Source organism: Schistocerca americana, chromosome 4 (genome assembly GCF_021461395.2).
Source record: "Schistocerca americana isolate TAMUIC-IGC-003095 chromosome 4, iqSchAmer2.1, whole genome shotgun sequence".
NCBI classification, from domain to species: Eukaryota; Metazoa; Arthropoda; class Insecta; order Orthoptera; family Acrididae; genus Schistocerca; species Schistocerca americana.
In genome coordinates, this window is record NC_060122.1 from 285,943,539 (window position 1) to 285,955,675 (window position 12,137).

Genomic DNA, 12,137 nt, shown 5'->3' on the forward strand with positions numbered 1-12,137 from the left:
TTAATTTTGCTGGCTTTATACATCTGATTTTCAATTTTTTGTCTGGGTGACACAGATGTTCCTGATGTATTTGTGCATTTTCATCTGTTGTGAATATTTAGTTTATTGTTGACAGTAGAAGTAAAGGTTTCACATGTTTTAAAGTGTTCAGTGAATTTTTACTTTTGAAAAAGATGGATCAAAGAATTTGCTTGAAAAATGGAATAAAGTGCAGTACTGCATTCAAAATGTTGACTGAGGCTGAGTAAGACAACAGTTTATCAGTGGTATAAACTTTTCAAAGAGGGTTGAGAAGACGCTGAAGACAGTTACCACCCTGGACGCCCTAGCACATCAATTGCTGACAACAATGTGAAGGAAGTAAAGAAAACAGTTCTGGAAAAAAATCACTGAATCAGCATCAGGGAGGTTGCTGATGATGCCGGCTTATCCTTTTGCTTATATTAAGCTGCTGCTGGGCGTGAAATGTGTAACAGCGAAGTTTGTTCCAGAAGTGTTGAATTTCAACCAAAAATGACATCATGTAGACATCACTCAGGAATTTCTGAGTGAAGTTGACAACGATCCAGAACATGTAAAGAAGGTTATAACAGGTGAGAAAACATGGGTGTATGGGTATGTCATAAAAAGCAAGGCTCAATCATCTCAATGAAAACTACCTGAAGAACCAAGACTGAAAAAAAAAAGTTCAGTCACATGTAAAGGTGCTTCTTACTGTTTTCTTCGATTGCAGTGGGATAGTGCATCATGAGTTCCTGCTGTATGGTCATATGGTCAATAAGGAATCATATGTGTACCATCTGAGTGAAGCAATCCGAAGAAAATAACCAAGACTGTGGCAAAACCACTCATGGAAATTGCATCATGATAATGCTCCCATTCACATGTCAATGCTGGTTCATGATTTTTTTTGCAAATAATGGAACTTTTATGTCACATCAGCCACTGTATTTGCTGGACATGGCTCCCTGCACCTTCTCTCTATCCCCAAGTCTGACGAGAACCATGAAATGATGTTGTTTTGTCACCATTGATGAGATAAAAATGAAGTTGCTGAAGGAGATGAACACTGTAATGAAAAGTGAGTTCCAGAAGTGCTTCTAAGACTGGAAAAAAGCATTGGCACAATTGTATTACACACACACATATATGGTGGTTTGTTTTGAAGGGGACAAATTTGATGTTAATAAATAAAGATTCAATAAGCAAAACAAAAATTCCCATTACCTTTTGAGCACACAATGTATGGAGCACACTGCGATTGGATGAGCTTACCTCTTCCGAACACATCTGTTAAACATAACAATTACTACCTTCCATTGTGGCAAATGCTTATTTCAAAATGTGGCATCCATTTAAATATTTAAGGACACAGTACAGAACTTCTGTAGCTCATGTGTGTAAGTATATTTGTTATAACTGCTTAGGTTTCCAGTGAGTGAGTGGGATTTACTTGTGTTGAAACTGTGTAATAATCTGTAAATTGCTTTAATATGTGGTTTGATTAGCATATCATTCACAAAGTGAACAAGAATTTTCAGTTTCATTGTCATCTGAAAAAGCAATTTTAATTTACTGAATATGTTTTACCTTCTGATATATATAAACAAAGATGATGTGACTTACCATACGAAAGCGCTGGCAGGTCGATAGAAACACAAACAGACACATACATACACACAAAATTCAAGCTTTCGCAACAAACTGTTGCCTCATCAGGAAAGAGGGAAGGAGAGGGAAAGACGAAAGGAAGTGGGTTTTAAGGGAGAGGGTAAGGAATCATTCCAATCCCGGGAGCGGAAAGACTTACCTTAGGGGGAAAAAAGGATGCGTATACACTCGCACACACACACATATCCATCCACACATATACAGACACAAGCAGACATATTTAAAGACAAAGAGTTTGGGCAGAGATGTCAGTCGAGGCGGAAGTGCAGAGGCAAAGATGATGTTGAATGACAGGTGAGGTATGAGTGGCGGCAACATGAAATTAGCGGAGATTGAGGCCTGGTGGGTAACGGGAAGAGAGGATATATTGAAGAGCAAGTTCCCATCTCCGGAGTTCGGATGGGTTGGTGTTGGTGGGAAGTATCCAGATAACCCGGACGGTGTAACACTGTGCCAAGATGTGCTGGCCGTGCACCAAGGCATGTTTAGTCACAGGGTGATCCTCATTACCAACAAACACTGTCTGCCTGTGTCCATTCATGTGAATGGACAGTTTGTTGCTGGTCATTCCCACATAGAATGCATGACAGTGTAGGCAGGTCAGTTGGTAAATCACGTGGGTGCTTTCACATGTGGCTCTGCCTTTGATCGTGTACACCTTCCAGGTTACAGGACTGGAGTAGGTGGTGGTAGGAGGGTGCATGGGACAGGTTTTACACCAGGGGCGGTTACAAGGATAGGAGCCAGAGGGTAGGGAAGGTGGTTTGGGGATTTCATAGGGATGAACTAACAGGTTACGAAGGTTAGGTGGACGACGGAAAGACACTCTTGGTGGAGTGGGGAGGATTTCATGAAGGATGGATCTCATTTCAGGGCAGGATTTGAGGAAGTCATATCCCTGCTGGAGAGCCACAGTCAGAGTCTGGTCCAGTCCCAAAAAGTATCCGGTCACAAGTGGGGCACTTATGTGGTTCTTCTGTGGGGGATTCTGGGTTTGAGGGGATGAGGAAGTGGCTCTGGTTATTTGCTTCTGTACCAGGTCAGGAGGGTAGTTGCAGGATGCGAAAGCTGTTGTCAGGTTGTTGGTGTAATGGTTCAGGGATTCCGGGCTGGAGCAGATTCGTTTGCCACGAAGGCAAGTCTTTCCGCTCCCGGGATTGGAATGACTCCTTACCCTCTCCCTTAAAACCCACTTCCTTTCGTCTTTCCCTCTCCTTCCCTCTTTCCTGATGAGGCAACAGTTTGTTGCGAAAGCTTGAATTTTGTGTGAATGTATGTGTCTGTTTGTGTTTCTATCGACCTGCCAGCGCTTTCGTATGGTAAGTCACATCATCTTTGTTTTTAAATATATTTTTCCCGCGTGGAATGTTTCCCTCTATTTTTTTATTTTTATATATATATATATATATATATATATATATATATATATATAAGATGATGTGACTTACCAAATGAAAGTGCTAGCAGGTCGACAGACACACAAACAAACACAAACATACACACAAAATTCAAGCTTTCGCAACAAACTGTTGCCTCATCAGGAAAGAGGGAAGGAGAGGGAAAGACGAAAGGATGTGGGTTTTAAGGGAGAGGGTAAGGAGTCATTCCAATCCCGGGAGCGGAAAGACTCACCTTAGGGGGAAAAAAGGACAGGTATACACTCGCACACACACACATATCCATCCGCACATACACAGACACAACCAGACATTTGTAAAGGCTTTACAAATGTCTGCTTGTGTCTGTGTATGTGCAGATGGATATGTGTGTGTAGTTAAATGTCAGTTGATGACAGACCTCATTCTGGACATCCTAAACATATGAACATGTAGAAAACATTCATGCAGTCATCAACAAAGATTGATGATGAACCATTGTAGAAACTGTGAAGCTGTTGAGAGTGACTTGGAGTTCAGTACAGTGAATTGCCCAATTCATGCCATGACTGCTGACTGCTGACAAAAACAAGGTCATGTGGAAGCAATCTGTGCTTTGAAAGAAGAACCCCGAAATTATCCAAACTTTTCTTCATAAATTGTCACACATGATGAAACTTGATGTTATGTTTACAATCCTGAATCTAAGCAACAATCAAGTCAGTGGAAAACATCAAGTTTACTTCACCCCAGGAAAGTTTGTCAGGTGAAATCAAACAAAAAACAAAGCTGATAACTTTTTGCGATGTGAGAGAAGTCATCCATTCAGAGTTTGTTCTGCAGGGTCAGACAGTTAACCAGGCTTTCTATTGGGAAGGTTTGAAAAGATTGCACAACAGTGTGCTGCAGAAGCAGCCTGATTTGTGGCAGTTGGGTGACTGGTTTTTTCTATCATGTCAATGCCCCTGCTCATATAGCCCTGTCTATACAATTCTTGACAAGGAATGGTATGAGCCCTGTGCATCATTCCCCATTCTCACCCATCCTTGCCCTGTGCAACTTTTTTTTTATTTCCTAGAATGGAAAGAGACATGAAAGGAAAGCGTTTTGCTGATGTTGCTGAGGTAAAGAAAAAAAAAAAAAACAACAGAGGCGATCACAAAAGATGAATTTGAAAAAGTTTTGAAAAATGGAATAAAAGATTAGACATGTGTATTAGTGCAAATAGAGAGTACTTTGGAAAGGACTAAAGCTTTGTGCTTAAAATGTGAATAAATAAGTTTTAAAAAAAAGTTCGTTTTCTTTCGGGTATACCCTCATAGATAAATGATCAACGGACAGGGTAAGCAGCCTTCTGCAGCTGTTTTCTGATGATGCTGTGGTGTACAGGCAGGTGCTGTCATTTAGTAACTGTAGGAGAATATAAGACAACTTAGACAAAATTTCTTGTTGATCTGATGAATGGCAGCTTGCTCTAAATGTACAAAAAATTAAGTTAATGCAGATAAGTAGAGAAAACAATTCTGTAATGTTTTAGTACAGCATTAATAGTGTGCTGCTTGACAGTCATGTCAATTAAATATCCAGGCTAATGTTGTAAAGCGATTTCAAATGGTACAAGCATGTAAGGATGGCAGTAGGGAAGGCGAATGGTTGGTTATGGTTTATTGGGAGAATTTAATGAAAGTATGGTTCATCTGTAAGGAGACCACATATAGGATACTAGTGCAACCTATTCGTGGGTACTGCTTGAGTGTTTGGGATTTGCACCAGCTCAAATTAAAGGAAGGCATTGAAGCAATTCAGAGGCAGGCTGCTAGATTTGTCAATCAACAGGTGAGTATTATTGGGATTGTTTGTGAACTCAAGTAGGAGTCCTTCAGCAAGAACAATTTGAGGAAACAGAACTCAATCTCTCGATCACAATCTATACGGGTGCTTGGAGCACAATGTGTATTGATGGGATGCAGGCAATGTGAGCTTTATACACGTTTTAACTTCTTGGGAGGTACTGAGTTAGGCTCATGGAGGATCAGCAGAAATTTCAGCAGCTGGCGTGGGGGGTGGGGATGGGGGTGGGGTGGGGGGGGGGGGGGAGTATTGAACCATGACATGGCTCTAGCCTGTCAAAATGTATGAGCACTTTGCGATTAGCTAATTGAGACCTAGCATTCACGGGCAATCCTAGTCACAAGATCTGGTATGGACCCTCATAGGGCAGGGAGAATACTTAGTTTTTCACTTTTTTATTGCAGAATTTCTCAAGAAGTCCCAGTCCCCTTATTGATATGGCATTAAGATGGTATCTTTATTACCCCTCTTTATCTGCTTAGAGATTCTGGGTAAAATCACATACTATGCCAACTTCGGTCTCCCAAAGTGTCTGTGTGATCAGCTGCCTGTCAACAGACTTTTCATTGCCTTCAGGATGGTCTTAAAGCATCTCTGTGCCTGATGCCATATACTCTGGGTCTGCCATTAACACTGCTAATAGATATGTCCTGGTACAGTGTTGTGGAAGTTTTGCCTCACAATTTGTCAGATGGTTCGGAATGCCCAATTGCCTTCACCTCCAAAATGTTAAACTCTGTGCAGCTAAACTACTCTCAAATTGAGAAACAGGCTTTAGTGATCATTTATGATGCCAAAAGTTTCATGTATATTTGTGTGGCAGTAAATTCACCTATTCAAAAACCTTTGATTTTCTTGTTCAGACATCAGTCTAAGCTCCCTGATGAGAAGTTGTTTTTAAGTAGGTATCATTACAGCGTCCATTTTTACCCCCCCCCCCCCCTCCCCTTACCCCACACCATCCCACTCTACTTGGCAATGAACTTGGCCAGCCCTGCCTCCCTCTTGGCCCTGACATGCAATTATATCACCATGAAACTCTTTGTTTTGCCCTATATCATCAGATGCAAACATATTTGGGTGAACTACTCCTGAAAGCATGCAAGGTTGCCCGGGGGTGTCCTGTGACCCCACCCTGTACAAGGTTTTCTCATTTTCTCAGTGGTCTATAAGTGGTGGCCAGAGCACGTTTCCCGCCTGACTGATCCAGTTTTTTGTAATTATTTTGGGCTGCACTACTGGTTCAATTCCTCACAGGGTATTATGACATTGACCACAGAGGGTTCTGACTGTCATGTCCTCATTCCACCCCCTCTCCAACCTGCAATCTTTAGCTCCTTCATATGTCACACTGGACTATGATGTGCATGAAGGTGTTGGCTCGGTGGCACATCTATTGGCTCAGCAATAATGTTGACATTGAACAGATATGCTGCTCCTGCCATGCCTGCTCCATCAATCAGGCGTCCAGTGTGCAATGTTTTTCACCATATCCTCATCCTGACCACTTGTGGGAGAGGGTTCACATCTATTTTGCTGGGCCACATCAGGGAACTATGTGGCTGTTGGTGGTAGATGCTCTTTTCAATTTATTGTATGCGGCAAGCATGTCAACCGCTACCTCCCTTGCCACCATCTGTGTCCTTGAGAGGATTTTCACTGTTAATGGGGCACCTTGTGCTCTTCTGTCAGATAGTGGCCACAATTTACTTCAACTCAGTTTGAGATCTTCTGTCAGCACAATAGCATTGATCATTTGACAATTGCTCCTTTCCACCTGGCCTTCAATGTGGAGGCTAAACAGTTGGTCCGTAACTTTGAGGGTCTGATGCAGAAGGCCTTGCAGACATCATCGATTGAGGATGCCTTGCATAACTTCCTTGTGATTTATCAGACTCCCCATGTCAACAGCGTTAGTCCAGTTGAAGTTCTACATGTGCATCATTGCACCCTGTTACACCTCCTGTGTCCCATGCATCGTGCACATCCTGCATACTGGGATAAATAAATGTCATATGTTGTGTCCGTCTGTAATAGTTGAAGAGTTGATGGGGCATACTCCTCCTTATGAGGCTGTGTATGAATGGAAGATTCACATCTACATCTTTAATATCCCCGCCAGCAGACATTAGCGACAGTGAAGTGGAGGTACTACATTTAGACGGAGTCAGGTGCCACAAAAAGGTCACATGATCTCACCCACTAACAGCCTGGATTTAGGTGAGTGGCCATGGCTCAGTCTAGTATCATACATCACATGTTCCCAGTTGTATCATGCCTAGTTGCTATTTAGTATTCAAGCCTGCTTTGAACTTGGACAATCCAGTTTACATTCTTGGTGTTTGTTCAGTATCCCACTCATGACATCTTTGGTTTTGTCCACTGATTCCACGTTGATATCTACATATATTCAAAAAACAAAGATGATGTGACTTACCATACGAAAGTGCTGGCAGGTCAATAGACACACAAACAAACACAAACATACACACAAAATTCAAGCTTTCGCAACACACAGTTGCTTCATCAGGAAAGAGGGAAGGAGAGGGAAAGATGAAAGGAAGTGGGTTTTAAGGGAGAGGGTAAGGAGTCATTCCAATCCCGGGAGCGGAAAGACTTACCTTAGGGGGAAAAAAGGACAGGTATACACTCGCACACACACACATATCCCTGCCCTATGAGGGTCCATACCAGATCTTGTGACTAGGATTGCCCGTGAATGCTAGGTCTCAATTAGCTAATTGCAAAGTGCTCATACATTTTGACAGGCTAGAGCCATGCTTGTGTCTGTGTATGTGCGGATGGATATGTGTGTGTGTGCGAGTGTATACCTGTCCTTTTTTCGCCCTAAGATAAGTCTTTCCGCTCCCGGGATTGGAATGACTCCTTACCCTCTCCCTTAAAACCCACATCCTTCTGTCTTTCCCTCTCCTTCCCTCTTTCCTGATGAAGTAACCATTTGTTGTGAAAGCTTGAATTTTGTGTGTATGTTTGTGTTTGTTTGTGTGTCTTTCGACCTGCCAGCACTTTCGTTTGGTAAGTCACATCATCTTTGTGTTTAGATATATTTTTCCCACGTGGAATGTTTCCCTCTATTATCTACATATATTCATATCTACGTATGTTCATATCTACATATATTCTCCACAAGCCTGTGTGATGTGTGGTAGAGGATGACACGTGTGACTACTGGTCCTGCCACACAAATATACATGAAACTTTTGGCATCATAAATGATCACTAAAGCCTGTTTCTCAATTTGAGAATAGTTTAGCTGCACAGAGTTTAACATTTTGGAGGTGAAGGCAATTGGGCATTCCGAACCATCTGACAAATTGTGAGGCAAAACTTCCACAACACTGTACCAGGACATATTTATTACCAGTGTTAATGGCAGACCCAGAGTATATGGCATCAGGCACAGAGATGCTTTAAGACCATCCTGAAGGCAATGAAAAGTCTGTTGACAGGCAGCTGATCACACAGACACTTTGGGAGACCGAAGTTGGCATAGTATGTGATTTTACCCAGAATCTCTAAGCAGATAAAGAGGGGTAATAAAGATACCATCTTAATGCCATATCAATAAGGGGACTGGGACTTCTTGAGAAATTCTGCAATAAAAAAGTGAAAAACTAAGTATTCTCCCTGCCCTATGAGGGTCCATACCAGATCTTGTGACTAGGATTGCCCGTGAATGCTAGGTCTCAATTAGCTAATCGCAAAGTGCTCATACATTTTGACAGGCTAGAGCCATGTCATGGTTTAATACTCCCCCCCCCCACCCCACCCCCATCCCCACCCCCCACACCAGCTGCTGAAATTTCTGCTGATCCTCCATGAGCCTAACTCAGTACCTCCCAAGAAGTTAAAACGTGTATAAAGCTCACATTGCCTGCATCCCATCAATACACATTGTGCTCCAAGCACCCGTATAGATTGTGATCGAGAGATTGAGTTCTGTTTCCTCAAATTGTTCTTGCTGAAACTGTTGTGTTCTTTCATTGGTGAATCCAAAGCCATACTCCAGAACTTCATAGCTTATGAGTTGTGTGGGACTATGCAGCGATCCAGTCAATCACTGCATTTCTTTAGTTCTGTTTTCATGCAATGATCAATGTTATCTCTCATATTCTACATGGGAGGGTTTGAGTTTATTCATCCCTGTAACAAGTCCATAACTAGAGGAGACCAGTACATCCAATTTGTGTGGTTCCTTTCTTCCCTCTAGGGACTCCTACTTGAGTTCACAAACAATCCCAATAATACTCACCTGTTGATTGACAAATCTAGCAGCCTGCCTCTGAATTGCTTCAATGCCTTCCTTTAATCTGAGCTGGTGCAAATCCCAAACACTCAAGCAGTACCCACGAATAGGTTGCACTAGTATCCTATATGTGGTCTCCTTACAGATGAACCATACTTTCATTAAATTCTCCCAATAAACCATAACCAACCATTCGCCTTCCCTACTGCCATCCTTACATGCTTGTACCATTTGAAATCGCTTTACAACATTAGCCTGGATATTTAATTGACATGACTGTCAAGCAGCACACTATTAATGCTGTACTAAAACATTACAGAATTGTTTTCTCTACTTATCTGCATTAACTTAATTTTTTGTACATTTAGAGCAAGCTGCTATTCATCAGATCAACAGGAAATTTTGTCTAAGTTGTCTTATATTCTCCTACAGTTACTAAATGACAGCACCTGCCTGTACACCACAGCATCATCAGAAAACAGCTGCAGAAGGCTGCTTACCCTGTCCGTTGATCATTTATCTATGAGGGTATACCCGAAAGAAACCGAACTTTTTTTTAAAACTTATTTATTCACATTTTAAGCACAAAGCTTTAGTCCTTTCCAAAGTACTCTCTATTTGCACTAATACACATGTCTAATCTTTTATTCCATTTTTCAAAACTTTTACAAATTCATCTTTTGTGATCGCCTCTGTTGTTTTTTTTTTTTTTTTTTCTTTACCTCAGCAACATCAGCAAAACGCTTTCCTTTCATGTCTCTTTCCATTCTAGGAAATAAAAAAAAAGTTGCACAGGGCAAGGATGGGTGAGAATGGGGAATGATGCACAGGGCTCATACCATTCCTTGTCAAGAATTGTATAGACAGGGCTATATGAGCAGGGGCATTGACATGATAGAAAAAACCAGTCACCCAACTGCCACAAATCAGGCTGCTTCTGCAGCACACTGTTGTGCAATCTTTTCAAACCTTCCCAATAGAAAGCCTGGTTAACTGTCTGACCCTGCAGAACAAACTCTGAATGGATGACTTCTCTCACATCGCAAAAAGTTATCAGCTTTGTTTTTTGTTTGATTTCACCTGACAAACTTTCCTGGGGTGAAGTAAACTTGATGTTTTCCACTGACTTGATTGTTGCTTAGATTCAGGATTGTAAACATAACATCAAGTTTCATCATGTGTGACAATTTATGAAGAAAAGTTTGGATAATTTCGGGGTTCTTCTTTCAAAGCACAGATTGCTTCCACATGACCTTGTTTTTGTCAGCAGTCAGCAGTCATGGCATGAATTGGGCAATTCACTGTACTGAACTCCAAGTCACTCTCAACAGCTTCACAGTTTCTACAATGGTTCATCATCAATCTTTGTTGATGACTGCATGAATGTTTTCTACATGTTCATATGTTTAGGATGTCCAGAATGAGGTCTGTCATCAACTGACATTTAACTACACACACATATCCATCTGCACATACACAGACACAAGCAGACATTTGTAAAGCCTTTACAAATGTCTGCTTGTGTCTGTGTATGTGCGGATGGATATGTGTGTGTGTGCGAGTGTATACCCGTCCTTTTTTCCCCCTAAGGTAAGTCTTTCCGCTCCCGGGATTGGAATGACTCCTTACCCTCTCCCTTAAAACCCACATCCTTTCGTCTTTCCCTCTCCTTCCCTCTTTCCTGATGAGGCAACAGTTTGTTGCGAAAGCTTGAATTTTGTGTGTATGTTTGTGTTTGTTTGTGTGTCTATCGACCTGCCAGCGCTTTTGTTCGGTAAGTCACCTCATCTTTGTTTTTATATATAATTTTTCCCACGTGGAATGTTTCCTTCCATTATATATATATATATATATATATTCCTTTCGTCTTCCCCTCTCCTTCCCTCTTTTCTGATGAGGCAACAGTTTGTTGCGAAAGCTTGAATTTTGTGTGTATGTTTGTGTTTGTTTGTGTGTCTATCGACCTGCCAGCGCTTTTGTTCGGTAAGTCACCTCATCTTTGTTTTTATATATAATTTTTCCCACGTGGAATGTTTCCTTCCATTATATATATATATATATATATATATATATATATATATATATATATATATATATATATATATATATATATATATATATATATATATATATATATATATAATGGAAGGAAACATTCCACGTGGGAAAAATTATATATAAAAACAAAGATGAGGTGACTTACCGAACAAAAGCGCTGGCAGGTCGATAGACACACAAACAAACACAAACATACACACAAAATTCAAGCTTTCGCAACAAACTGTTGCCTCATCAGAAAAGAGGGAAGGAGAGGGGAAGACGAAAGGAAGTGGGTTTTAAGGGAGAGGGTAAGGAGTCATTCCAATCCCGGGAGCGGAAAGACTTACCTTAGGGGGGAAAAAAGGCAGGTATACACTCACACACACGCACATATCCATCCACACATACAGACACAAGCAGACATGATATATATATATATATCTGTCACTCGGATTGTATGGCAGAAAGATTATGCTCAACACTTTGACGAGTGTTTGACTCTGTTACACTTCTTATACTATATATATATATATAGTTGTGTAAAATCTGAATATTTGTAATAGGTACGATGTAACACCCAATATTGTGCCTTATTAGGTACAATGGTACATTTGTACTAAATTTGTAAAAAAATGCTATGATGTTTGCAAAAGACACCAGTTGGTGTCTCCATGCAAAAAAAAAATACAATAAATAAATATATAAATCTTTAAAAAGGCCTAGGCACATGTGCAGTAATTTTCTTTACACAATATTCTCACTCTTTGAATAGATACTTTTGTTCATTTTTTGTCTTGATGAAGTTTACTTTGTGGGTGGCCTCACACAGTGCATGCTCTGCCCCTGCCAATTTCTCCACTTGCCCAACCTGAAATGCTGCTTATGTTGTGTGAACCTGGTGTTGGTTATTCGCCCAATCATTTAAACATAAA

At 40.9% G+C, this 12,137-nt stretch overlaps 1 protein-coding gene across 1 annotated transcript in view; it reads left to right on the forward strand.

Annotated features, from left to right (window-relative positions):
* Nucleotides 1–12,137, forward strand: part of LOC124613419 (calcium-activated chloride channel regulator 1-like) — a 135,526-nt gene that overhangs the window by 97,200 nt on the left and 26,189 nt on the right. The window lies entirely within an intron of this gene.